The sequence below is a fragment of the Lutra lutra genome, chromosome 2, assembly GCF_902655055.1.
Source record: "Lutra lutra chromosome 2, mLutLut1.2, whole genome shotgun sequence".
In the NCBI taxonomy this organism is placed as follows: Eukaryota; Metazoa; Chordata; class Mammalia; order Carnivora; family Mustelidae; genus Lutra; species Lutra lutra.
This window is the reverse complement of record NC_062279.1, coordinates 86524913-86551026: the sequence shown is the minus strand read 5'-3', so window position 1 is coordinate 86551026 and position 26114 is coordinate 86524913. Positions and strand designations below refer to the sequence as shown.

At 37.9% G+C, this 26114-nt stretch overlaps 1 long non-coding RNA gene across 1 annotated transcript in view; it reads left to right on the top strand.

Moving 5' to 3' along the window:
- LOC125093130 (uncharacterized) overlaps positions 1–26114 on the top strand; it is a 100170-nt gene that overhangs the window by 25782 nt on the left and 48274 nt on the right. The window contains exon 2 of the long non-coding RNA XR_007125157.1: positions 8004–8111. This is a non-coding gene — a long non-coding RNA (uncharacterized LOC125093130). The remainder of the gene's footprint in view (positions 1–8003; positions 8112–26114) is intronic.

Sequence of the window (26114 nt, the reverse complement as noted above, 5' to 3'; positions counted from 1 at the left end):
GCTTTAAGGATGAATTGTTGCCATCGTTAGTCACACCTCTCTTTCATACTGTACCTCCTAACTCCTCTTTTTATCTTGTGTTATATGACAATTCTTGTTCAAGTCTCAGGTCACAACATTCCAAACACTACGCAGCAGGGAATGCTGGCTCTGTAGTATAGAAAGGGAAAAAATTCCCTCCGGTGTTGAGGTAAGCATTGAGATTTTCTCCACTCAGAAAAAAATGAGGTGGAAAATTAAAGAAAAAACTACAGTAAATTCTGGCAGTCCCCTGTATTTTCTCTGACAAACTTATTTAGAAAGGGTGTTGTTTCTTTTTATGGAAGCAAGGCGAGAAACCCTTTCTGTATTTTCTCTCTTGGTTAATGTTAGAAGATTTAGCTCCCATTCCAGCTTTTCTCCCATGAGGTCAGTTGTTGCCTTTTCTGTGGATGGGAGGAAGCAGTAAGGCAGAACAAGTGACTCCCCTCTACATTATAATTACATAGTGTGCCTGCATCACCTCTCAGCCATCACCCCTTCACATAGACTGGAAATAGGTTATGATTTATTATCACCAAGCTTAATCCTGAATGGTCAGACTGCAAACTTGAGGATGATATGGTGTTTACAGGGGGGAGAGAGGGGGCATAAAAATTAACTTTTTCTTTTTGTTGTTCTTAGTAGCAGCTTTTTATTTCTTTGGTTATAGAAAATGTACTTTCACAGTTTATCACTTATCTGTATTTTTACAAGCCCAAGTAGCCTTCTTCTTTCTAAGAAAGAATTTTTTTCTTTTTTTTTTTTTAAAGATTTTTTATTTATTTATTTGACAGAGAGAAATCACAAGTAAGCAGAGGCAGGCAGAGAGAGAGGAGGAAGCAGGCTCCCTGCTGAGCAGACAGCCCGATGTGGGGCTCGAACCCAGGACCTGGGATCATGACCTGAGCTGAAGGCAGCGGCTTAACCCACTGAGCCACCCAGGCGCCCTAAGAAAGAATTTCTAAGAAAGGATTCCCCTCCTAGTTTTATTGGGCTATAGTTGACCTTTTAATTATGTATAAGGACCTTAGAAGCAGAGGGTTGCTCTTCTTTGGCCTTTAACACTTTTTTTTTTTTTTGCCATTTATTAGGTTTTGGTTTATGTATCGTTTGTCAACTTCTGACTCTATATATTATTTGGGAAAATTCAGAAATTGCGTTAATCCAGATATGCCCATTACTTTTGGTTAAAGTCTAGCTTGAATTTAGGCATAACAACAAATTCATGAATGTTCTATAATTGGATTAAGCTAAACTTAATGAGATATGGTATTTGACAATTCTCATTATCTAAAACAGTGCCAATCTCCTATTTTTAAACTTCTTTTTTTTAAAAAAGTTTATTTTGTTTAGTAATCTCTGCGCCTAATATGGGGCTCAAACTCACAACCCCTGAGATTATGAGTCACATGCTGTACTGACTGGGCCAGTTAGATGCCCCAATATCCTAGCATTTTAGAAAATATTTATGTAACATATAGTGTTATAGTAGTTTCAGGTGTACTGTATAGTGATTCCATACATCACCCAGTGCTTATTTTTGATAAGTGCATTTCTTAACCCCATCACCTATTTCACCCCCCATCCCCTATAATCATCAGTTTGTTCTCTATAGTTGAGAGTCTGTTTCTTGGTTTGTCTCTCTCTCTCTGTTTTTTTTTTTTTAAACTAGTTTTCCTATTACAAAAAATACATATTTATTGTAGAAAAAAATGGAAAATATAAATAAGAAAAAGAAGAAAATCATTATAAAATATCATTAAAATCATTAATAATCCCACAATATAGAGATAATTACTATTAATATCTGAGTGTACATAATTCCATATTTTCCTATCTCTCTACCTAAATATATATATATATTTTTTTTTCACAGAAAAGTATATAGGTACACTATGAGTTTTATAGAAGATGTTTATGGGAATACTGTTCATAATAGCAAACACCTGCAGACAACCTGAATATTGATCAAAATAAATTGTATTTCATTTATATCACAGAATATATATAGTAGTCAAAATGAATACATTGAAGCCAGCAGCAAAAATAGCTGAATCTCAGCAATAGATTTTGAAGCAGAAAATATTAGTCCCCAAAGATTATATACAGTGTGATACCCTTTCTGTCATTAAGTCACAAACAACAAAATAAAAAATATTTTTACCTCTGCTTTAGGAATACAGAGGGATGTAACAGAAGTTGGAGGATTTATGCAAAAGTGGGAATATAAGTGGAGTAGTTGCCTGCTGTCCAGATATAGGGAAGAAACTTGGGGACTTTCAAACCAGTTTCTCTCTTTTCAGTTCCAATTCTCATCTCTGCTTGCAGGCTATTGGTATCTCAATCTTGGCACTATTGACATTCTTAACAAGATAACTGTGTGTTATGGGGGGCCATCCTATGCCTTGTAGGATGTTTAGCAGCAGCCCTGGCCTGCAGGGTAGTACCCTTTCTCTGGTAATGATAATAAAAAATGTCTCCAGACATTGCCGTAGGTCTTGTGCTGGGCAGAATCTCCCCTGCTTGAGAACCACTATGTTAGGAGAGTACCTATCAATTGTTATTGGCTCAAGAAGACTATAAATGATAAAGTAGTTTTTAAAATTAAAGTAGTTTTTAAAATTCTAAAAAGTAGTTTTTTAAAAATTCTGTGCTTTTAAAAAGTAGTTAGTCATCACTTAGGATTATTCATGCTACAAACACTACAAAATTTAGTTCCCCATTTGGTTTATTTTAGTTTGGTAGAGCCCACTGAAATAATATAACACAGGCAACTAAAATGACATGGACAGAAATGGATTTTATTGTCTTATTAAAAAGTCCTTTGTAAAACCCACTGACATATTTTTGTTGGCTCCTATGGAGCTGCATTCTGCAGCATCATTGATTCACTAGGCAGTATGGAAACTTCTGGTAGGGACCCCATCCTGCTGGGTGACCTCAGGAAAGCCACTGTGCTTCATCAGTCCCATATGAGAGAGGAAAGAAAAGAGCAGTCATAACAATTATGCTGGCTAGCCTAGAAGGCCTTCTGAAGAAAGGTCTATGTGAGGACAAACTTGTAATATTTATTGTGATTATCAGCCCCTCAGGGGCCTTTTGAAGAATTCTGTCTGATTTATCAGGCAGCTGCCCCATGGATATACATGAAGCTAAAGGGGAAGGGATGGGGGAGGGGAGAGAGATGGTGAACATGACCAGGTTGATGGCAGTGCTCCAAGGGTGACCTCATATTTACCCCCCAGATGTTCAGATCATTTCTAAATATCATCACAGTCCTGGTGTGGCGCCATTTTCTGTTCTTGCTAAACTTTGGGAAGCAAGGAAGACTTCGGAATTTTAATGCTCACTTTAGCCTGTGAAAGACATGGTAATGCTCAAAAGCAGCCTGACCTTTTCATTGTTCATTGCTGATTGGTTGACTGACCATTCCTATTCCCTATTCCAACTGCTTCAGCAACTTCCTTGTCTCCTTCCCTTCTTAGCACCAGGTTCATAATTCTGTTGAATTTTCAGTATATTTCTGGCCCTTTTCATATATTTCTTTGTCAAGATCTTGTTCATCTTACTCTGGCCCATGAATTTTCTTCCAAGGTGAGAACTAAATGGTGGAATTAAAGCTTAGCATAAAAGTAAAAATCAGTGAATGCCAGTATCTGAAATTACCCACTCATCAGGGAACTATGTGATAGGCTAGTTTATATTAGAAGCTGAGCATTGTCCTTACCTTCTAAGTAATTAAAATGGCTTTAAGGAGAAATACTCAGATTCTAACTAATTCCAAACAAGAAGAGGTTATGTATAATAAAATACTACTTTCAAATGTTCTTCAGGCATCTCTTTTGCTATTATTATACTTATTTGGTTATTTAAGGCATTCTTTAAGTTTCTCTTTATCAGTATCATTTCCACTGTGACTAGATTTCCTATCTATTCTGACTAAAAATTTCTACCACTAGATTCATTCCTGCCCATTAATGTAGGAATATTTATCCTAGAGGCTATTACTTGAATTCACAAGGCTATTGACTTGAGTTCTACTTGGAAGGGGTAGAGGAAATTTGGAGAAGAAGTACAACCATCTTCTACAAACACACTTCCAAAAAATTAGCATTAAACAGTTGATTAAATTACCCACTTTGACATCAGAAGCAGAGAACAAGTTCTAGGCTATGGAATAAAGGAAAGACAAACTGGAAATTAACCATCCTTTTCTGATATTGACTCTAAGAATGAGATATTAAATCCATTGTCTACTGCTGGCAAAATCCATTCTCAAACTGTTCCTGTTTCTCTGATATAGAATAAGACATATTTGTGAAAAGAAGCTGGGGTATTGAATCCATCACCAAAGTAGTGACAACTCTGTCAGCATTAACTAGACAGAGGGAGCAATCGTTTAGTATGATCTTCACCACTTACAGATAAAGTAATCACTAAACACATGTTAGATGACACAAAGATGTCTCTTTGATGACACTTCCCTGAAAATGAAGAGCTGAGGCTCACCAGGCAATATGAAACACATGAACCAATACAAATAGAGGCTTTTCCTCCCCCATGTTAGACACTGTCCTGACACTTAACAAGTAGACTTATCTCTAAAGGGATTAACTAAGAAATAATTGCATGCAGCTTGCACCCTGCTGAGTTATCTTATACACCCTTATGAAGGATCACTTTGAAATGGGCAGAGATCTGCTGGGTGCTTTATAAGTAATTAGTACCATCAACTAAAGGAATTATAGTAAAGAGGTCCATTTGGAGTGACACTGAAAAAATGAAACAGTTATTCATTTTTTCCCCTTCATTTTAAGGGGAATAAAGACAGCTTGAGATTGTGAACTCCAAGAAGGCAGGGACTGAGTCTGTCTGCCTCATGCTGTGTCCCCAGCCCAGGATGTGCACGTTGCAATTTGTAGAGTGAATGAATTAATGAACATTTTTTTTTTTGCATTATATCAGTTTTCATGTACAATTTCAGTGATAAAGGGAATGATGGTCATGGGGGTGCCTCAGTTGATTAAGCATCTGCCTTCAACTCAGGTCATGATCTCAGGATCCTGGGATTGAGCCCTACATCGTGAGCTTCCTGCTCAGCAGGAAGTCTACTTCTTTCTTTCCCTCCCTCTGCCCCTTCCCACTGCTCATTTTCTCTCTCTCTCAAATAAATAAAAAATCTTAAAAAAATAATTTAAAAAGGGAACGATGGTCAAATTGTGAATTTCTCCATAGCATTATAATTGCTAACATTTATTATTTGCTGTGCTCCAGACACTTTAAAAAATGCTCTGCATATATAAACACATATAATCCTTCAACAATCTTATATAGTAGGTACTGTTTTAATCAATTTACTATGAGGAAATTAAAACTTAGGGGTAAAGGTATTTGCCCAAGATCCTGTAATTTGAACCAGAATTTGAATTTAGGTCTAGCAAATTTTGATAGTCCACTCAGCTGTTTGAGTGCAGTTTAATTTCCTAAAATTAATCAAAACTGAAATTAAAGAAAACTAAAAAAATAAAATTAAACTAAATTTTAGTTTGCTAAAATTAGTTCTAGACTTTGGGTCCGCTGCTCCAGTAAGGTACAAACCATTCTATATCCCATCATTTCTCCTTTCCTCCTCCTTGCTTTATTCTTTCTTTCCTTTCTTTCTCACCTTCTTGCTTTTCTCCACCCCAAGGTAATAGATGACTTTTAGGAGTAGGGTCCAGGTTGTCAAAGAGAGTGACAGAAGAAATCATTCCATTCTTCACATAGTTTCCCTATTCTTCTTTTTATGTTGTTGCTTGTAGTAATAGAGGATGTACCATAAGTAAGTAAACCCCAAGAAAACAACTTTTAATGTCTGGGTCTTTGTTTTTATTTGGGGTTTTGAATCCTAGCTCCATCACTCACTGTCTTTCCACACTTCTCTTAGCCTCTATATCTTTGTCTATGTCTAAGAGTTGTGGTGATGAAATTACAGGATATATGCAGTTCTGCCATCTTGCTTTGCTCATACTGTGTGAATTCAGTCAGTGTTCTTTTTCCCACTGCACCTCTTCTTGGAAAACAATGATCAAGACATGATGTCAGAGAGTAGGGCAGTAGAAGGAATTCAAGGATGAAACAAGAAGTTTAGTTAGAGGTCCACCTGAACAAGCCTTGTGTATTTAATGCACTATGGTGCATTCTCTTGAAGAGTCTAAAACCACTTTATACCCAGGAAGAAGTCTTTCTTAGCCAGGTTGCACATGATGGCCCATGTTAGTTCCTCAGTAGGAGTCACTAAGTGAACCAATGGCCTGTCTTCAGATTCTTTGGGTGGACTCTGAAGTTTGACTTTTTCAGGTCATTGTTTGAGTCACCTGATCCAGGACTCCCTGGAGCTATGCCCAGGCTGTGGGTTTTAATATTCCTGGAAGGAGCCATCTGGTTTCTGGTACTGCAAACAGTAACCTGACCCTTTCTCCTTGATCAAGGGCTGGTGTCAAGGCATTTGAAAAGCAGAAAGCCAAATGAAGAAGACATCTGCCCACAATTATATCAACGTTGACTTTGTTTAGTTTTCAAGGAGTTACAAACAGGACACCATTACAGGAACAAATACAAGTTTTGGGGGGCGTGAAGCTTATATAATTTGGGGGAAACCTTTAAGAGAAAGTATTGGGACACCTGGGTACCTCAGTTGGTTAGTGGCTGCTTTTGGCTCAGGTCATGATCCAGAGTCCTGGGATTGAGTCCCATGTCAGGCTCCCTGCTCAGCAGGAAGCCTGCTTCTCCCACTGAGTGCTGCTCCCCCTGCTTGTGCTTTCTCTCTCTCTCTAACAAATAAATAAAATCTTAAAAAAAAAAAAGAAAATATCAAAGTACTCCTTGAATATATTGCTAGGGCCTCTGGCAAGGCTTTGGAAGGAGCCTATGCAATTGAGAGACTCTGCAAATAGACTTTATTAGCTTTATGTTAAATCCATCCATGGTCATATGACTCACTGAATCAAGTAAAGCCTTTTTGGATCCTAACCAGGACCTCAGCTGGGCCCATTTTATTGGGAGTTCATGCTAACTTACTGTATGAAAAAATATATTCTCTTTCCTTTTCCTTTTTACCTGTTTGAATGCAGTCAGCTCTTCCTGTCTTGGAATGATCAGAAGCTTCCAAATAATCACTATAAAGTTACCCTTGGCAGGCAGATTATAATTATTGATTTGTAACAAAAGCTAATAATTTTAGATACATGTGCCAGACTCTGGGATAAACACTTAATATGTAGTCTCCTATTTAATTCTCACACAGTCTTTGTGAGATACCTGTTCTATTATTTTTCTCACTCTGTAAAATAACTTGCTCATTCTCTTTTTGTTTCAAGTGGATGAAACAAGATTCAAACCTAGGCCCGTGTGATTAGATTATATTCCAAGTTGTCAACTATTTTGCTATAATTTTAGGATTGAATGTGAATATGGTATATGGATGATACCAGTTGTTCATTATGCCATGGGAACAGTACACTTTTTAAAAAGCAGGCAGTTTGGGATCCATTCTCTGCCTCATTCTCCTTTCCTCTTGTCTTTATTACCAAATAACGGTTCGTCCATTAACAAATGAACCGAATGTTCTCACCTCCATATGTAAGAAATCTCTTCCCTCTAGCTGCTCTTAGGATATGCAACTAATGAATCATTATATCACTATATCAAAAACTAATGATGTACTACTATACAGTGGCTAACTGAACATAATAAAAAAAACCCAAAACAAACAACAACAAATGAACCTACTTTTTCTACACCTCAAGTGCCCCAGCTGTAAAATGGGATGATAATACTTTATCTGCTTGAAAGCTGCTAGCCATGTCATAAGTCCCTCGAAGTCCCTTCTTGATTTAAGCTCTATAATTACTCAACCACTGCTCAAGTTCTTAAACACCTGTCTCACTATTTGCCGAAATTCAGATCTTAAATAAATAACTGACATCCAAATGTTGTCCCAGAGTTTAGGAAGGAGCCAGCCATCAAACAGAAGTCTCCAGTGGAATGAGCCAGGGTTGAGACTTTGAAAAACAAAGATTAATCTGAAGTTCAAAGAGGGGAAGAAAAAGGTATGTTCCTAGTTAAATGTACCCATGTTGAACTGAAGACTCAGAAAAGTTCTTTTCATTTTATTTTACGTTGGACTGACTTTTAAGAAAACAATCTTGGAAGTGTTTATTTTATAACTCTAACAGCGTCCAAGAAATTGTGGATAGCCAAACTCTGAAAGAGCACAGTTGTGAATAGAACTTATTTTCAGTAAGCAGAAAGCCCTTTCCTGTCCCAGACCTACATGACTATAGTGAAGCTATCCTCCTAAAAGAGGACAAAAGATACTGTCTACTGGTTAGGCCCTCCTGAGCTAAGAAGTCCTTCCTCTGATGCCTCTTCTTGAATTTTACTATTTGAAAGTTCATTCTTTATTGAGAAATGGGAGAGAAAGCATATCTCTTATCCTTTTAATTAGTTTTACAGCCCAGATTATGATTTGGTGATTTTGGGAAAAAGATGTTATCTTAGACCAGAGTAGACATGTTGTGTTGTACAACATTGATAATGTGTATTAGTATGGTGTTTCCACTCTCTCTGTGACTTCTTTGATATTTAAGCCATTTTAATCAGACAAACGTCTACTATCTAGATTTGTCCAAGATATAACTTTAGATAGTATAATGGCCATTTTGTGTGTGTGTGTGTGTGTGTGATGTATGTTGCCAACATCTAAAAAGCACAGAAAAGATCTGAAAATGAGTGAAGTGATAACACCAGTAGTTTTTTTTTTTTAAAGATTTTATTTATTTATTTGACAGACAAAGATCACAAGTAGGCAGAGAGGCAGGCAGAAAGAGAGGAGGGGAAGCCCCACTGTGCAGAGAGCCTAATGTGGGGCTCGATCCCAGGACCCTGGAATTATGACCTGAGCTGAAGGCAGAGGCTTTAGCCCACTGAGCCACCCAGCCACTCCCACCATTAGTTCTTTTTTTTTTTTTTAAAGATTTTATTTATTTATTTGACAGACAGAGATCACAAGCAGGCAGAGAGGCAGGCAGAGAGAGAGAGAGGAGGAAGCAGGCTCCCTGCGGAGCAGAGAGCCCGATGTGGGGCTCGATCCCAGGACCCTGGGATCATGACCTGAGCCGAAGGCAGAGGCTTTAACCCACTGAGCCACCCAGGTGCCCCAGCCCCACCATTAGTTCTTAATACGTATATGCACTCTGAAATTTTTGTTGACTCTTTTTAATACTTTATCAAAATGTTATATTGAAGGGTAAATCCTATTGCTGTTTATCTGTATTTAAATTTTTGATGAAATATAGATATGGATATCTAAAAATATTTATCAGAGTTTAGATTGGAATGTTTTTAGACTTGTGTCCAGCTTGATAAAAAGTACAGTGCTTTTGGCATTATTTGATAAGTATGTAACATTTACATCATTGCAAAAAATACTGCCATGAGTGTCTTACATATATTTAAGCTTGAAATTTTAAAATATATTTTCTTTCTTTCCTTTTTAATTTTTCTCTCTTTCTGGTTTGTTTTTATTACTGATATTAAGCAGTGTAATCTTTGCAAGGATATGCTGGAGATTATTTTGGAGTATTTATTGCCTTACCAGAGATGTTAATAAGAAATGTTCTTTAGAGTAGAAGGACAGACTTGAAAAGAGTTCTTTGTTGCTGGGGAGAGGGTGGTAGAAAGTAAATTTTACTTTCATCTCAATTTATTAAAAATCCATAACTGAAATATTTTATTTCAAAGGTCAGGAATTTTAGAATTTCAGATAGTACTTGCTCAGGAGTACATGCTACTCAAGATACTAAGAGAATAACAAGATTATGTAGATCTACTATTGAATAAAAATCTATGTACTGAGGGTTGATGGAGGGGAGGCAGGTGGGGGAATGGGTTAAATGGGTGATAGATATTAAGGAGGGCACTTTTGATGAGCATTGGGTGTGATATGTAATTGATGAATCACCAAATTCTACTCCTGAAACCAATATTACACTGTACGTTAACTAACTAGAATTTAAATAAAAACTTGCAATGAAAAAAAAAAGAGTCTGTGTACTTGAACACATGTGTGAATCTTACATATCTGAAAGAAAGTGTTTTTAGAATGTTGTTGCTTTTTAAAAAAGCACTAAAGGTTAGGTCAAGGTATATGGTTTGTTCTTATAGACATTTAGGTTTATCATGAAGATAAGGAAGGCATTGTGGGTCAAAATCAAACACTTCTCTCATGTTATACATATTTTGTTCCTGTTCTACTGGCTTTGTTTTCAAAATTGTAGTTGTAATATTAGTTTCCCTTTATTTGGTATTCTTGCATATGCTATTCATTCAATAAATAAGTATCGCTTTCCCTGAAAAAGTGACAATGCTTTGATACTATATTTTTAAAAAAAATTTAAATTTTTTTAGAGAGAGAGAGAGAGACAGACAGCAGATGATGGGGGAGAGGCAGAGAGAGAATCTCAAGCAGACTCCATGCCCAGCACAGAGCCTGATAGGATGCTCAAACTTACTACCACCCTGAATTCATGACTTGAGCCAAAATCAAGAGTCAGATGCTTAACTGACTGAGCCATCCAGGCACCTCAAAAGTGATAATGCTTTAATGAAAAAGAGCATCGGATGAGTAAGCTCTGAAGAACAGGTTCTAGTTTGAATTCTGTTACTACCTACTTATGTGACTTTGAGCAAGTCTTGCAGTATCACTGAATTTGTTTCTCCATTAGTGAATTAGGAATAAAAATATCTCCTTGAATCTCTCATAGGCTGAAGCAAAATCCAAATAAATCAATGTATCTATGGAATTAAGTGCTATGAAAATGGAAGACACCATTATTTCTTCAGATTTTAGCTTTCACACATAAAACATGTAAAGAACACAATTACATAGTATGAATGTGACATTGTTTATTCTCATAGCAAGAATAGACTATTTCTCTAGTTTTCTGTCTAGACTATGCATGGAAATATGGTTATGATATCTATTCTGTAGATAAGAAGAGCCACTTAGAGATATATTGTCTAAGGAAATATATGACTTAACTAAAACATGGACTTCTGTCATGTTTTAAGAATTAAACCAATTCTTAAAAGTGCAGATGGCTGCTAGAAGTATTTAATTTAATACATATTTTAACCAGGTTATGCTTCCAAATAGGTGGTTTTCTAAAACTGCACACCTGAGGGTTCCTGTCTTGGAGATTTTCAATCCAGAAGGTCTGAGTGGGGTGTGAACATTTGTAGAGTTGAGAATCAATGTATCTTTCTATTTATAAGGTGACCACTCTGGAGTGTAGTGAGATTAATGTTTTCCATTGGTTCTAGTTGAATTTTGCCAATGATATCACCCACATGGCACAAGTTGTCATCAACACCTAGTTCTCAGTCTTATGTTCTCTTCCCCTTGTGCACCTGCTGGTTAATCTTTCTTTCCTCCATCTCCTGAACTTTCAGCTTCCGCTCTAAACATGCTTATGACCTGCCCATTCATTCATGATTCAAGCCATCACAGGCTTCATCAACAGAAAGTCTTCCCTTACAAATGATTTTTATTTATTTATTTATTTCATTTGCTTTTTAAAGATAATATTTATTTATTTGACAGAGAGAGATATAGCAAGAGAGGGAACAGAAGCAGGGGGAGTGGGAGAGGGAGAAACAGGCTTCCTGCTAAGCAGGGAGCCCTATGTAGGGCTTGATCCCAGGACCCTGGGATCATGACCTGAGCTGAAGGCAGACACTTACTGTCTGAGCCATCCAGGCACCCCACAAGTGATGTGTTTTAAAACCAGCCTAAATCTTAGCCTTCCATGACACCTTTCTGGACTGTGTAGAAGAGAAATATGGATACCTGCCACCCTACCTCCCTGGATTTTATGAATAGGGAGTAGTATGATGAAAGCAGTATTTTCGAAAGAGTAAGCTGGCCATGTGGTGCAGAATGGATTTGTGGGAGGCAAGAGTGGAAGAAGGGCATCAGCTTGAATTTCACTGCTTTGGTTCAGAGGGATGATGAGAGAATGGTGAAATTCCCTAGGTGACTGAAATAGGGATGATGATGGGAGTGAGGAACACAAAGGATCAAACTGGTTTGGGGAGAACAATCTTTTGGTTTTAAACATTCAAGGAGTTTAGTGATAATCATACTCTTTGTGCAATAGTGAACCGCAGATGCAGAGCTCACTGGTGCACAGTGTAGCAGAAAGAGCCTGCACCAGGAGAGAGAAAATTTTTGGTCTTGATTTTAATCTTCACTAGGCTGTATGTCCTTGGACTCCTCATTTACCATTTCTCTGCTTCATTCTCTTCCTCTGAGGATCATAACACCTGCTGTATCAACTGCATGTGAGAACAGTGTGTAACATATATATCACACTTCTGGTTTTCTTAGGTGATAGGTGTTTGAATAAATCCCACTTGAGGAAGAAAGGATATCTGCAGATATGGTCCAGGGCATAGGAACTATGAGCACTACAGCTCATTTCCACTTCTAGGTTACGCATTTTGCTCCTGGATTTTAAAACCCATGTCCTTGCAGTCAGATTTCTCTGGACTTGTTAATAAATGACATCCAGGGAATCATATTGGCATTGAGATTTCTCCATTTAGGCAGGGCTTCCCGGAGTGAGCAGTACGGTGCCCTGGACAGAGAACTCTGTTTATCACTTTGGAGATGCAATAAAAATAACAAATGTCCAGAGTAAACCTAATTCACTATGCTACTTAGTATTTGAAATACATAAATATGTCAAGCAAAAGACCTCTAATAGACCCTTTTATCCTGGTAATAGTGTACATATAATTTTCCTCTCATTAGTACAAAAACTACCTAGGGAACTCTTGGCCCATCCTTCATCCATTTAATCTGCATTAGCTTACTTTTACCTTGTGTTTAATCTGCTTTCCCTCAAGGTATTTTGAATAAATCAATAGGAATACATGATTGTTTAATGATTTTTAGAAGAGCTCCCTTCGACCACAGCTGCATGATTTAGAATGACTAATTCCACTTTTTACAATTGATCCTTCCCTGTGTGGACCATCTATTTCTGCCAGGCCATTGTGAGAGAATTCTACAGCAGACTGCTCCCTATTCCCGGGGCTCCTGGTGGGCTGGCTGGCTTGCTAGCCTGGCAGGACCCCTCCCTTGTCACTATCTGATTACGCATCACATAAAGGCTCACTGTCAGCCCTCTGCTCAGCTGCTGCTCACAGGCAATTTTTCTGGGAGCCCAGATATGTCCAATTTCCAGATTTCTTTCTTCCATTTCTCTCTTCATTGTGAATGCTTGAGAACTGAACTTCCCTTCAAATACTCTCAGAATTTCCCGAGTATTCTGATAGAATAATGGGTGCAGATGTGACAAAGTAGCAGCAATTCACTTGCTAGAGACTCAGGAAAGCTGTCTAGGTTTACGTGTGTTTGTGCGTGTGTGTATACCTTAGGATTCTTATTGTATTTGCTTTCTTGTTGCTTTCGAGGATTGGAATTGGGACTGAGAGGGTCTCAACCTGAGTCAGAACTAGAATGCTGTGAGTAAGGAGCTGTGGATGTGGATGTGCTTGGAGAAGCAGAGAAAATTGATCAAAAAGAAAGATGAAGCAGAGAGAAGCATACACAGGAGACTATGTGGGGGCCCGCAAAGAGATTGAGAACTGAGAGTAGTTGCTGCATTCCTGCTAGATTTGCAGTCCCAGTTCTGGTCCCCTGAGAACCGGCTGTCTTCCCTCCCTGGGGTTCTCTCTGTTTTCTTGTAATAAATCACCTTTTTTTCCTTAGGTAAGTTTGGTGTTTCTGTTACGTTAACTCAAAGAACTTAAATTGAAAGACAATAATGTTGACTGAACTCTGATATGAGACTTAAAGTGACCGTATTTGCTTAGACTCCTATCCCTAGTAGAATCATGGGGACATTCTTAGAGACGTTGAAGTTCACAGAAGAATAGCTCAACAAACTTTATTCATAATCTTCTGAAGTGATACCCAGTTATTAGAGAATGAAAATGACATAAATTGTCTGTATGCTGTTTATTATATAAAAATACAATGTAATATGTATTATTACTTAGTAGGTAACACTGCATTTTAACATGGATTTAGGTGTTTATCAGTTTATTCTTCCTCCTGAGTCTATTTTCTTATTTATTATATAAAATGGGGATAACAATTTCTTCTCAGGGTTGTTGGACAATTAAATGGGTAACATATGTCAAATGTCTGGCTCAGTGTTAATGTTCATTTCAGCACAGTGAACATTTATTGAGAGCCTCTGATGTATCCCAATAATAAGAGCAAAAACTTAAGAAGTGCTCACTCTGTACTAGGCATGACTTGCCACACACCGGTTTTTGAATTGACTTATTTAATTCTCATACCACCCCCATGAGGAATGTAGCACCCCTGCAGATGTCCTGTGTGTGCCCTCTACACTCATCCTTCCTGCCCACCCAGACCTTTCAACTTCCAACCATGAGCTCCTGCCACTCTCTGTCTGACCACATGGGCCGGCTGAGACTGCAGAAGGGGAGGGAGGGCAGGAATGGCAGAACTGAGTCACACCTGGGCAGCCTGGCTCTGGAGGCCTCATGCCTAACCACCATGCTGCACCACCTTTCTAAGAATAAGTTGGATACATGGTGTCAAAGCCAAACCAAAAACATCTGCCTTCTTTCTTGGCTATAGGAGTCAGAGAATTGTACATCACAGTAGTTTAGAACTTAGGTCTAAAGATATTCTCCTTCTTCTTCCTCCCCCTCCCTTCCTTCTTCCCTGCCTTCCTTCTCCTCCACCTCTTCTTCCTCCTTTTTTCCTTCTCCTCCTTCTTTTTCTTCTTCTTTCTCTCCTCCTCCTCCTCCTCCTCTCCCTCCTCCTCCTTCTTCTTCTTTTTCATAGGATAAAGGTAGTGCTCAGAGAGATGGAAAGACTTGACTAAGGTCACAGTACTCAGGGAAGATTAGAAATAGAATCAGAGATAACTCATTCAGAGCATTTTGAGGGCAGTTTTAAAACTTCAAAATTTACACGTTATCATTTTGCATCACTTATATGACTTTATAAGAAAGTCATTTGTTAAGGTTGTATGTAACAGCAAGAATTGGACATAGAAGTCACCTGGGCTTCAGAACTGTAACTGCTCTGGCCAGTGATTGAGGTTGGTGATGGAGAAGACTGGCTAATCAGCTGGACAGGGTTGTTTTCCATAGCTCCCGTCCATAGTGCCCAGGACTCAGCTTGCCTCAAGCTAGAGTCAGTTTAGGACTCAGATGGACAGCTTTCAAATACAAAGATGAATCTTATTCTCATTTAAGATTATTTTAGAAATATACTGAGAGGAACAAGTGACAGGAAAGAATATCCATGGGAGAAAACAGCAAACAAAGTATTTCCTGTGCTGTCCCATCTGCATGGGCAGGCACCAAGTAATTGATCTAGGGAGCTTGCCCTTTAATGGACTGGTGTAACTCCTGGAGGTCGGAGACCAACAATGCTCCTTTCTTTCACCTCACCCCAGTTTTGTTCCTCCCTTCCAGCACCTTTCTACAAGGTCACAAACACCTTAGTGACCAGCCATGCTCTGGTTCCTACTTTTAGTTGCTTACCTTAACTGACATCAGTGAAGTAGGCACTTGGCTAAGCAAATTTTGAGCACTCTCTGATTTCATCCTCTCAAAAACCTAACAGGGTGGGTAGTCTTATTAATTCCATTTTAGAGATCAGGAAGATGAGGAAGCTGAGAATCATAGAGGATCTAAGGAAGGTAAGTGGTAGAGTTGGGGTTCAAACCTGTGCATTCTAACTAAACAATTCTATGTAAACCTTTTACTTTGGACATATTTGTCTACTTGAGACAATTGCTGAACATGAAGGTTTTTAAAATTTTTGTCCTGCAATCATCAAAAGGGAAACATGTGTTATGTTCTTTTTCTTTTAAAAACTTCATTTTTTTCTCCAAGCAGTTTTGGGATTATAACAAAATCGAGAGGAAGGTACAGAAGTTTCCCATATACCCCCTACCCCATGCATGCATAGTTTCCCCCACTATCAATATCCCCCACCAGATTGTGGTACATTTGGTACAGCTGATGAACCTATATTGACACATGATTTTCACCCAAAGTCCATAGTTTACCTTAGGGTTCACTCTTGGTGTTGTGCATTCTGTGGGTTTGGACAAACATATAATAACATCCATCCATCATTATAGTATCATACAGAGTATTTTCAGTGCCTAAAAATTCTGTGTGCTCCACCTATTCATTCCTGGCCCTGACTCCAATCCCTGGAAATCACTGATCTTTTTACTATCTCCATAGTTTTGCCTTTTACAGAATGTCATATTCAGTAGACTCTTGAGCAATTTACGTTTCAGCTGTGGAAGTCTACTTACATGTGGACTTTTTTGGATACACTATGGTACTATAAATATATTTTCTCTTCCTTATGGTTTTCTTAATAACATTTTATTTTCTCTAGCTTAGTTTATTGTATTCATATAATATATAAAACTTGTGTTAATTGACCATTTATGCTATTGATAAGATTTCTGGTCAATAATAGGCTATTAGTAGTTAAGTTTTTGGGGAGTAACAAGTTATACACAGAATTTCAATTGTACAGGATGTTGGTAACCCCCCTACTCCTGCGTCGTTTAAGGTTCAACTGTAGATTGGCTTCTTCCTTTTTCTTTTTTTTAAAGATTTTATTTATTTATTTGACAGACAGAGATCACAAGTAGGCAGAGAGGAAGGCAGGGGGTGGGGCAAGGAGGCTCCCTGCTGAGCAGAGAACCTGATGCGGGGCTCGATCTCAGGACCCCGAGATTATGACCTGTGCTGAAAGCAGAGGCTTAACCCACTGAGCCACCCAGGTGCCCCTAGATTGGCTTCTTTTGCTTAGTAATATGCATTTAAGATTTTTCCGTGTCGTTTCATGGCTTGATAGATCATTTCTTTTTAGCACTGAGTAATATTTGATTATCTGGATGTGCTACAGTGTATTTATCCACTCACATACTGAAGGATATCTTGGTTGCTTCCAAGTTTTGCCAGTTATGAAAAGAGCTACTATAAACATCTGTGTGCAGGTTTTTGTGTAGACATAAGTTCTAGACTCTTTTTTACACACAGCATTTAATCTGCCAAAATCCCGTGAAGTACTTCAAGTACTTCATGAAGTAAATACCTGTGAGGTATTTCCTTCACATTTTGTAGATGAAAACACAGAGCTCAAACAGATGCAGTACTCGCCAGGAGCTTCCCACCTGGTAAGAGCCATGCTGGACTGTACACCCAAGTTTGCCTGGCAGTTTTTTTAAAAAGATTTATTTATTTTATTTGGGAAGGTGGGGAGCAGCAGAAGGAGTGGGAGAGTGAGAGGAGAGAAGCGGACTCCCTGCTGAATGTGGAGCCTAACATGGGGCTTGATCCCACAACCCCGAGATCATGACCTGAACTGAAATCAGGAGTTGGGCATTCACCCGACTGAGCCACCCAGGCACCCCAGCGCAACTTTTTTTTTTAAATTAATTTTTTAATTTTTTAATAAACATATAATGTATTATTTGCCCCAGGGGTACAGGTCTGTGAATCGCCCTGGGCAACTTTTAACCACTCTACAGCACTGCCTTTTTAAATCTAGTGTTGACTCTGGATTTCTTTATCTTTATAATTTTAAGAGGGCTTTCATATGTTGCTGATTAAATAGACATACACAGGGGCGCCTGTGTGGCTTAGTGGGTTAAAGCCTCTGCCTTCGGCTCAGGTCATGATCCCAGGGTCCTGGGATCAAGCCCCGCATCTGGCTCTCTGCTCAGCAGGGAGTCTGCTTTCCCCTCTCTCTCTCTGCCTGCCTCTCTGCCTACTTGTGATCTCTGTTTGTCAAATAAATAAATAAAATCTTTAAAAAAAAAAGACATACACAGCACTTTAGTTGAATTTAGTGGGGAAGGCTCTGTAAACACTGTGTTGAAGGGGGAGGTCTTACACTCTAATGCTCTCCTGAGCATGGGTAATAGGCTAAGAAGGTACAGAACTCATGGAAGGGGGCTTTGAAGAAGTTTGCTCAGCGGGAGGAGAAGAGTTAAGGGAGTCATACTGGCAAATCAGGTTAGGAGAACTGAACTGACAGAGTGGAGACCCTGACTGAGTCTTTGTTAGTGTTTGTTAGTCTGGAGGGTACTTCTCTTCCTAGTGGGTTTCAGAGAGGGATTGTCTATTTCTGGAAGCAGTTTATTCAATAAAGAGCTGGGACAGGCCTGTCTTATTTGTAGCCCAGGGATGGTATCTGTTTTTAAATTTCTTGGCAACTCTGAAACCCTGAACTTCAGTGCAGAACACATGGGGCTTGAGATCAATTAGAACTTAAGGGCTGGAAGTCACTGAGATAGAACAGTGTTTGTAATTTTTCTTCTAAGGACAAAAGAACTGAAATTCTGCTGTCCCTTGCCCTGCCTTCTCAGGCTAGTGCATCACTCTAACTTAGGAGGTTGCTCTCCTGCTGTTTGACTTTCCAGCTGGAGGAAACCTTAGTTGAAGGTCCTCTGACCACATTTGGTCACTATCATATCCTGTCATAAGCCAGTTTATTCGTAGTGATTTTGTTAGGAAAACCTGGATCAGTGAATCAATGTGTGTGTGTGTGTGTGTGTAGACTACTCTAGGAGTAGTCTGGAGCTAGGGTACTATTTTTCCATTAGAATGGATGAAATATATATATATATATGTAGATATATATATATAATAAAATAGAACTCTTTACACTGACCATGTCCATAAAGAGAGTCCAAATGGCTCAAGGCAGACAAATATTATTTAGTAATTTCTTTAAAGTACAGGAGTCACACCATTAAACCTCCTGGCTGCCTATTTCATAGTTAGAAATCTTGCCAGATGCTCTCTCCAGCTAGCTCACTGAATCAATTCTTCAGGTTGAGCAAGACCTCAGGGTCCATAGAGGCTGGCATTAAAATGTGTAGTGGGGCCTTATTTCTAGCAGCCATTTTCTTGTGATAATGTCCTGGGCATTTATCAGATTGGCAAGCACTGGGACACTCAGTAAGAAGTAAAAAGATGGAAACGGTCATTTGGATATTTTAAGCCTCTAAAATTGTGCGGTTAATTCATATCCTAAAATTCTACTCTGTGAAAGAATTTATGGTCTGAATAGACCCCACTACAAATCATCCTTTCACGTATGATGGGTGGGTAGAATATGATGTCCGTTTTCCCTTTTTGGGTGGGAATGAGTGTGAAGTTCAGTGAAAGAAATGTTTAATTTTTTCTTTTCAACTTTAGATTTGCAAACAAAGAACATTTCCCTGGATTTGAAGTGAATATGTGTAATAAGCACATGGCATTGTTAATAGACTATAAAAATGTTCTTTTGCAAAGAAGCATGCATGAATAGGCATATATGTATATACATTTCTACATGAGATTGTTAATGGACTGTTTTAAACCCTTACATCAACTGTTTTTTAAACAAGCTTCTTTGGGGCATTGCTTAAAATGTTTGCATTTTGGTAGCTGATCAAAGTCTTGAAGGTTTTGTGTAAATCAATAGAGCTGGCATGACCAGTGTCGGATCTGAGGCCAAGAGAGGTTTTGTTTGAAGAATGGCACTGTTGCGGGGCTTGCCAGCCAGACTGTGAAGAATGCACTTCTGTTTTTGCCTCCCTACTGTACCTTCTTTTATCCTCTGCCTGTCCTCTAAGGACATGTGGAATTCTTCCCAGCCCCATTCTGTTTAACCTTGCTTCTGATCTTTCTATTCAGTCCTTTAAGACTCTCACACACATAAACATCTTTCTCTGACAACATGCCTGTATAAACTGATTCCAAGACCCGGCCTGGTTTGCATGCAGTTAGCTTGGCTCATGTATCCTGAAGGGGGCTGCCTTGGATTGGACACATAAAGCCCTTGAAGTCATGCCAAGCAAAAATGCTGGCAGTGTGACAAAACCTAAAAAGCTGAGTTGGCTACCTGTATGGTAAAATGTAGATGCATCAAGCCGCCTCGCCGCTGTCAGGCTCATTAGAATCTGACACTTGCCAGAGTGGAGAATTACTAATATTCATTTCTCACTGTTTCTTGAAATGAAACTTTTGGGGTTAAATTTATTTTGGTCACAGTGTCCTAATTTTACCTTACGTATGGAGGAAGGTTTAAATGTGGAAGTCTACCTTTTCACTAATTTTGTGAGCAAACCATGGTAAAAAAACACATTTTAAAATGAACAAAAAAACCCACCCTGATGACACAACAATTATGTTTTTTTTTCCTAAAAGTAATGTTTAATACTTGCAGAATGATTCTTACTTGTTAAGAAAACATTTTCTTGCTTGTGTTTAATAAAATGAAGATGATAATCAAATGTGGGTTGGAAACTAAGTCCTCTAATGCAATTTTACAGTTGCTTCTAAAAAAATGATTAGAAACAATCCATTTGGATGTGAAATGGAGTCTCCATGATGGGAAAACATCACAAAACTGGTAGCAAAATATAATAGTTACCATGAAGCAAATCATTTCTTTCTCTCTTAACACAGATACTAAGGACCCCTCGGATGGATGAAAGTGATCTTTCTTTACCAGAAAAATAGGATACCTCCCAAGTTCAAGATGTTAAAATCTGAAAAAATTCATGCATCTTGAATCCTGGAAATCTGGTTAGTTGATCTTGGTCCTGGGGTAGAATATTTGGAAGTTTGTAGGGCCGAGACAAGTCCTGTTCTTCTTGTAATGAAGGATCCGTACCATCTATCCAGGAGTCCCTGAAAGTTGTATCCAGAGTGGAAGCAATATTTTTCAGGGGGTTTTCACAGTGTTGATGTCTTCAGTGGTTCTATATAGTCAGAAGCTCATAGATGGTGATTTTGATCAAGAAAAGTGGGAATAGCAATATTTACTTCTTTGTATTGATGTAGAAATTAATTTGGATAAATCTAAAAGGTCTGGTGCTAAGTAGGAGCTTGATGAATATTAATACCTATCTCCTCTAATCTGCAAATAGGAAATATATTGAGAAATTTCACATTCTCTATTTATTTATGTATCTACCATCCTTCTTCACTCTGTGCCTCAAACCATGCCATCCACATATTTTCTTTTCTCCAGTTTCTAGAATATTGCTTATCATATGCTTAGTTATAAGCATAACAGATGCTTATAAAATAATTGTTTTATTTTAAAAGATTTGGTTTTTGAGAGAGAGAGAGAGAGAGAGGGAGAGGGAGAAGCAGACTCCCTGCTGATCAGGGAGCCAGATACAGGGCTTAATCCCAGGGCCTAGGGATTATAGCCTGAGCTGAAAGCAGATGTTTAACTGACTGAGCTACCCAGCTACCCCACTTAGAAAATAATTGTTGAATTGATGACTGGGTGTGGAAAATAATGTAGGATATATAAAATGGGATTAAATTATGAAAGACTAGATTAGAAAGCCACCAAAAGATGCTTTTTCATTTCCTATTAAGTAAATACTCATCTTCTTTCCCCAAAACTTAGTTTGTAGAATCACCCATGTTCCTAGATTAGAATCTTTGAAGCTGTATCTATCTATCCTTTTCTAGCACCAAATCTTGTCATTTGTGACTGTAAAGTTGTGGATTCACATTTTCTTCTTTACTCATATCTTATCCCCTCTTGTCAAGATTTTTAATACATAGTTTATTTCAGTAGTATTCTCATTTCAATCCTGGCCTTTGGTTTCTTTCTCTTTTTTTCTCTTTAACCTCTCCATGTGAGTTGTAAGACTAATTTTTCTAGAACACTCATTTGGTTATTTTTTGACCAGATTCAAATTTATGAGCTTTTCCTTAGGACCATGTCTCTTTCTGCTTAGCAAAACAAGTCCAGATTTTTAATCTGGTGATCAGAGCCTTTCGTTGCATGGAGCCCACTGTATTCAACCTATCTTATTTCTTTTCACATACACCATGAATGCTCTACTCCAACAGACTGCTATGCATATCTTTCTCCCTACATCTTTTCTCCTCCTCTGAGGATTAGCATTTATTTTTACCACCACCCCATCTTTTGACTCTAACTACTTCTTCCTGCCCTTTGACTGTGGTCATTCTTTCCCCTTTTCTGAAATCTTTTCCCTTCGCTCCCATCACACTTTCCTGCATCCTATTCATATGCTGGAGTCTGTCTCCACCACAAAGTCTTCCTGAGGTTTCTTAGCTTATGCTGACCCTTTACCTAGTGTAAAAACCTCTGGAGTTGGTGAGTGTTGTGAAGTATGTTAGCCTGACGATTCACAGACCTGTACCCCTGGGGCTAATAATATATTATATGTTAATAAAAAAAAAAACCCCAAAACCTCTGGAGTTATTTTTTTTTTAGTTAATGATTTATTTTTTTTTTTATTTTATAAACATATATTTTTATCCCCAGGGGTACAGGTCTGGAGTTATTTTTTAATGGCTTTACAATGTTAGATTTCCTTTTCTTCTTAATTGTATGGCTCTTGAGTCCAAGTACCAGAGCATATTATCTTTTGTGTTCTTCTCAACACAGGCTAGGAGTTTATCATAGGAGTTGAAAATTCTTTTCTGGTTGATGCACTGGATTAGAGGACCAGTTAAAATAACGGAGCAAGAAACTCTGTCCAATGATAGAAGTGGTTCTTAAGGAAAGTAGCATGGTCCAGTGTGGACAGTGGAATATAATGGAGTGGAAGGGGGGGTAATGTGTATCAGGAATAAACCCTTTTAGGTAAATTTGTGAATTGTTGCTGCAAGCTACCTGAATTTTACATCCAAAATATGTGGATGCTCAAGGATATAGCAAAGAAATACTATTAAAATCTCTTCAGTGTCTCAAGATGTAAATCATGTAATGGTGTGAATCCCTAGTTCATTTATACTTTTTGTTGAGATTTTCAAAACTGTTACATGAAACACTGTATTCTGTACAAAAGCAACATTAAAAAAAAGTGTTTTAGGGTCAATATATTTAGGAAATATGATTAATCTAAAGATTTTTTTTAATTGTAGGGGTTCCCAGTCTTTTGAATGCTATATATACCCTGTGAGTCTCCAGATTTATGACTATGAAACTTCTCCCCCTTTTATGAGGAATATGAAATGAACGCTGATGTTCCACAGAACATACTTTAGGAAACAAAGCTGTAAATGTCAAACACCTTTAAATTGTTTGAATAATGCTAGTCTTTCTTGTAATTTAATGTAAATAAATTTAACCTGTCCTAATTAGGATATGGTCCCTTCAAATTTCCCAAATGTGTATGACATTGAGATGGTTAATGAAAGTCACTTTGTTCAAAGGTAAATTCCCAATAAGCTCTTGAAATGGGCAAGTCAAACTCTTTTCTACAACTGTGCTGTCAGCCTAGCAGCTCCAATTTCAAGTGTAAAATATTGCCAGTTTTGCTGTTCAAATCCCTATCCTATAGCAATTGGATTTGCAAACTGGGAACTGGTAAATGGATGTTGGATAAAGTTCACAGTGGAGACATAAATGCTTTTTTGGCATCATAACTTGGCATGGAAGGATGTCAAAGCTTATTTGGTCATTTTTCCCTAAATTAGAGGCATTTTAACCTATTTAAAGTTCTAGATTTTCAGAGTAAATGTTCTGTGAGTTCATTATAAAATTATACTATAATAACCTTCTGGAAAGCTTAGTTTTTTCCAATTCAGTACTCTAGGTCTATTCTTTTTTTTTTTTTTAGATTATTTATTTATTTGACAGACAGAAATCACAATTAGGCAGAGAGGCAGATAGAGAGAGAGGAGGAAGCAGGCTCCCTGCCGAGCAGAGACCCCGATGCGGGACTCGATCCCATGACCCTGAGATCATGACCTGAGCGGAAGGCAGAGGCTTAACCCCCTGAGCCACCCAGGCGCCCCTAGGTCTATTCTTGTTTAAAGTTCCATATTTCATTATGGAAATAATCAAGCCTACCACCTTGGCCCAACAATGATGACCACCATCATTACTTCTACTTATGGTATTAATGATAATTACTCTTACTATGAGCCAGGCACTGAATTAAAAATATTATATGTATTGTTCCACTTAATCCACAATTCCTTCAGATAAAGTTTTAAATATGTGAGATAATTGAGTTTGAGATTGAATAACATTTGAACTCAGTTCTGTCAGATTTCAAAACATATACATTTAACTGCTGTACTCCATGAGTTTAGGCACAGTCCCTGAGGAATATATATATTATATATATATGTATATAAATTACATTTGTTCTTTGGTCCTTTGGTTATCTCTTGGCTAGGATGGTCACATCTTGTAGTGGTTAACTAGGTTCTCTTACCAGCTCCAGAAGGTGTGGATATCAAATATAATTAGTCATCACTTTACAAGGTTCTAATATGAATATATTTCAATTACTTGGTTTTCTTAAACAATAACAGTGCCCAATAGCATGGTTTAAATTTTAGTTAGCATGGTATATAAGCTTTGAGTAGTTGCATAAAACATAAACTTCAGTGCTAGCTCTTCAGTCTGTAAATCACTATGTAAATGACACGTATTATGATCAGTGACCAATCATCACTGTTTTCAAACTCTGTCACTGATTGGTTATTGAACATCTGTTATTTCGGCTCATGCACAGACAACAAAGTGTGTTGTTGTATTGCCTTCTTGTTTTTTTTTTTTAAATTTTTCACTATCTATTGCACACTCACTATATACCAAGGCATCATGCTGGGTGCCAGAGACAAGTTGAAAGGTAGATGCATGGTGGATTTCGGAGACCAAGCCAAGTGGCATTTTATAGAAATGGACAATAGAACAAAGGGACTTGACCAACAAAGATGAAATTGCAACAAAGAAATGAAAAGAGATAATCCTGGAAGTGAAAATCAAATCAAACTTAAATGGAGTTATAGAAAAAATAACTGATAGAGAATGTTGACACTGTCCTTAAGTGAGCAACCCTGAACATGCAGTCTAAAGAACTTAGTGAAGGGAAACACACCAAAGTAAATGAGGAAAGTGGTTGTAAGGAAAAGGCTGAATAAGTACTGGATGAAGTGAAATTGGCAAAAAATTTCATATTAAAGGAACTTTCAGAGATAATTCATGACATTGACATCACAAAGGATAATAGATTGGAACCTGATATATACTTAGAAAGGAGGATGGGCATTAAGGAGGGCACGTGATGTGATGAGCACTGGCTGTTACACGCAACTAATGAATTACTGAACACTACATTTGAAACTGATGATGTGATATGTGTTGTCTAATTGAACTTAAGTAAAAAAAAAACTAAAAAAATAAAAAAAGGAAAAAGTACAAAGAAAGGTGTATGACAATTTACCAGTTATATAGAACTTATCATTTCTTTCTTTATTTGCATATTTATTATTTATTTATAATATGTCAGTTATATTTATTTGCATAGAAAAGATGCTCACTTGTATATGAGGAGGCAAGTCCTGGTAAACCATTCTTAGTGAGTTTTTTTTACAAAGGAATAAAATATTAATGTTTCTGAAGTTTTTTTTTTTTTAATTTTATTTTTTATAAACATATATTTTTATCCCCAGGGGTATAGGTCTGCGAATCGCCAGGTTTACACACTTCACAGCACTCACCATAGCACATACCCTCCCCAATATCCATAACCCCACCCCTCCTCTCCCAACCCCCCTCCCCCCATCAACCCTCAGTATGTTTTGTGAGATTAAGAGTCACTTATGGTTTGTCTCCCTCCCAATCCCATCTTGTTTCATTTACTCTTCTCCTACCCCCTTAACCCCCCATGGTGCATCTCCTCTCCCTCATATCAGGGAGATCATATGATAGTTGTCTTTCTCCGATTGACTTATTTCGCTAAGCATGATACCCTCTAGTTCCATCCACGTCGTCGCAAATGGCAAGATTTCATTTCTTTTGATGGCTGCATAGTATTCCATTGTGTATATATACCACATCTTCTTTATCCATTCGTCTGTAGATGACATCTAGGTTCTTTCCATAGTTTGGCTATTGTAGACATTGCTGCTATAAACATTCGGGTGCACGTGCCCCTTCGGATCACTACGTTTGTATCTTT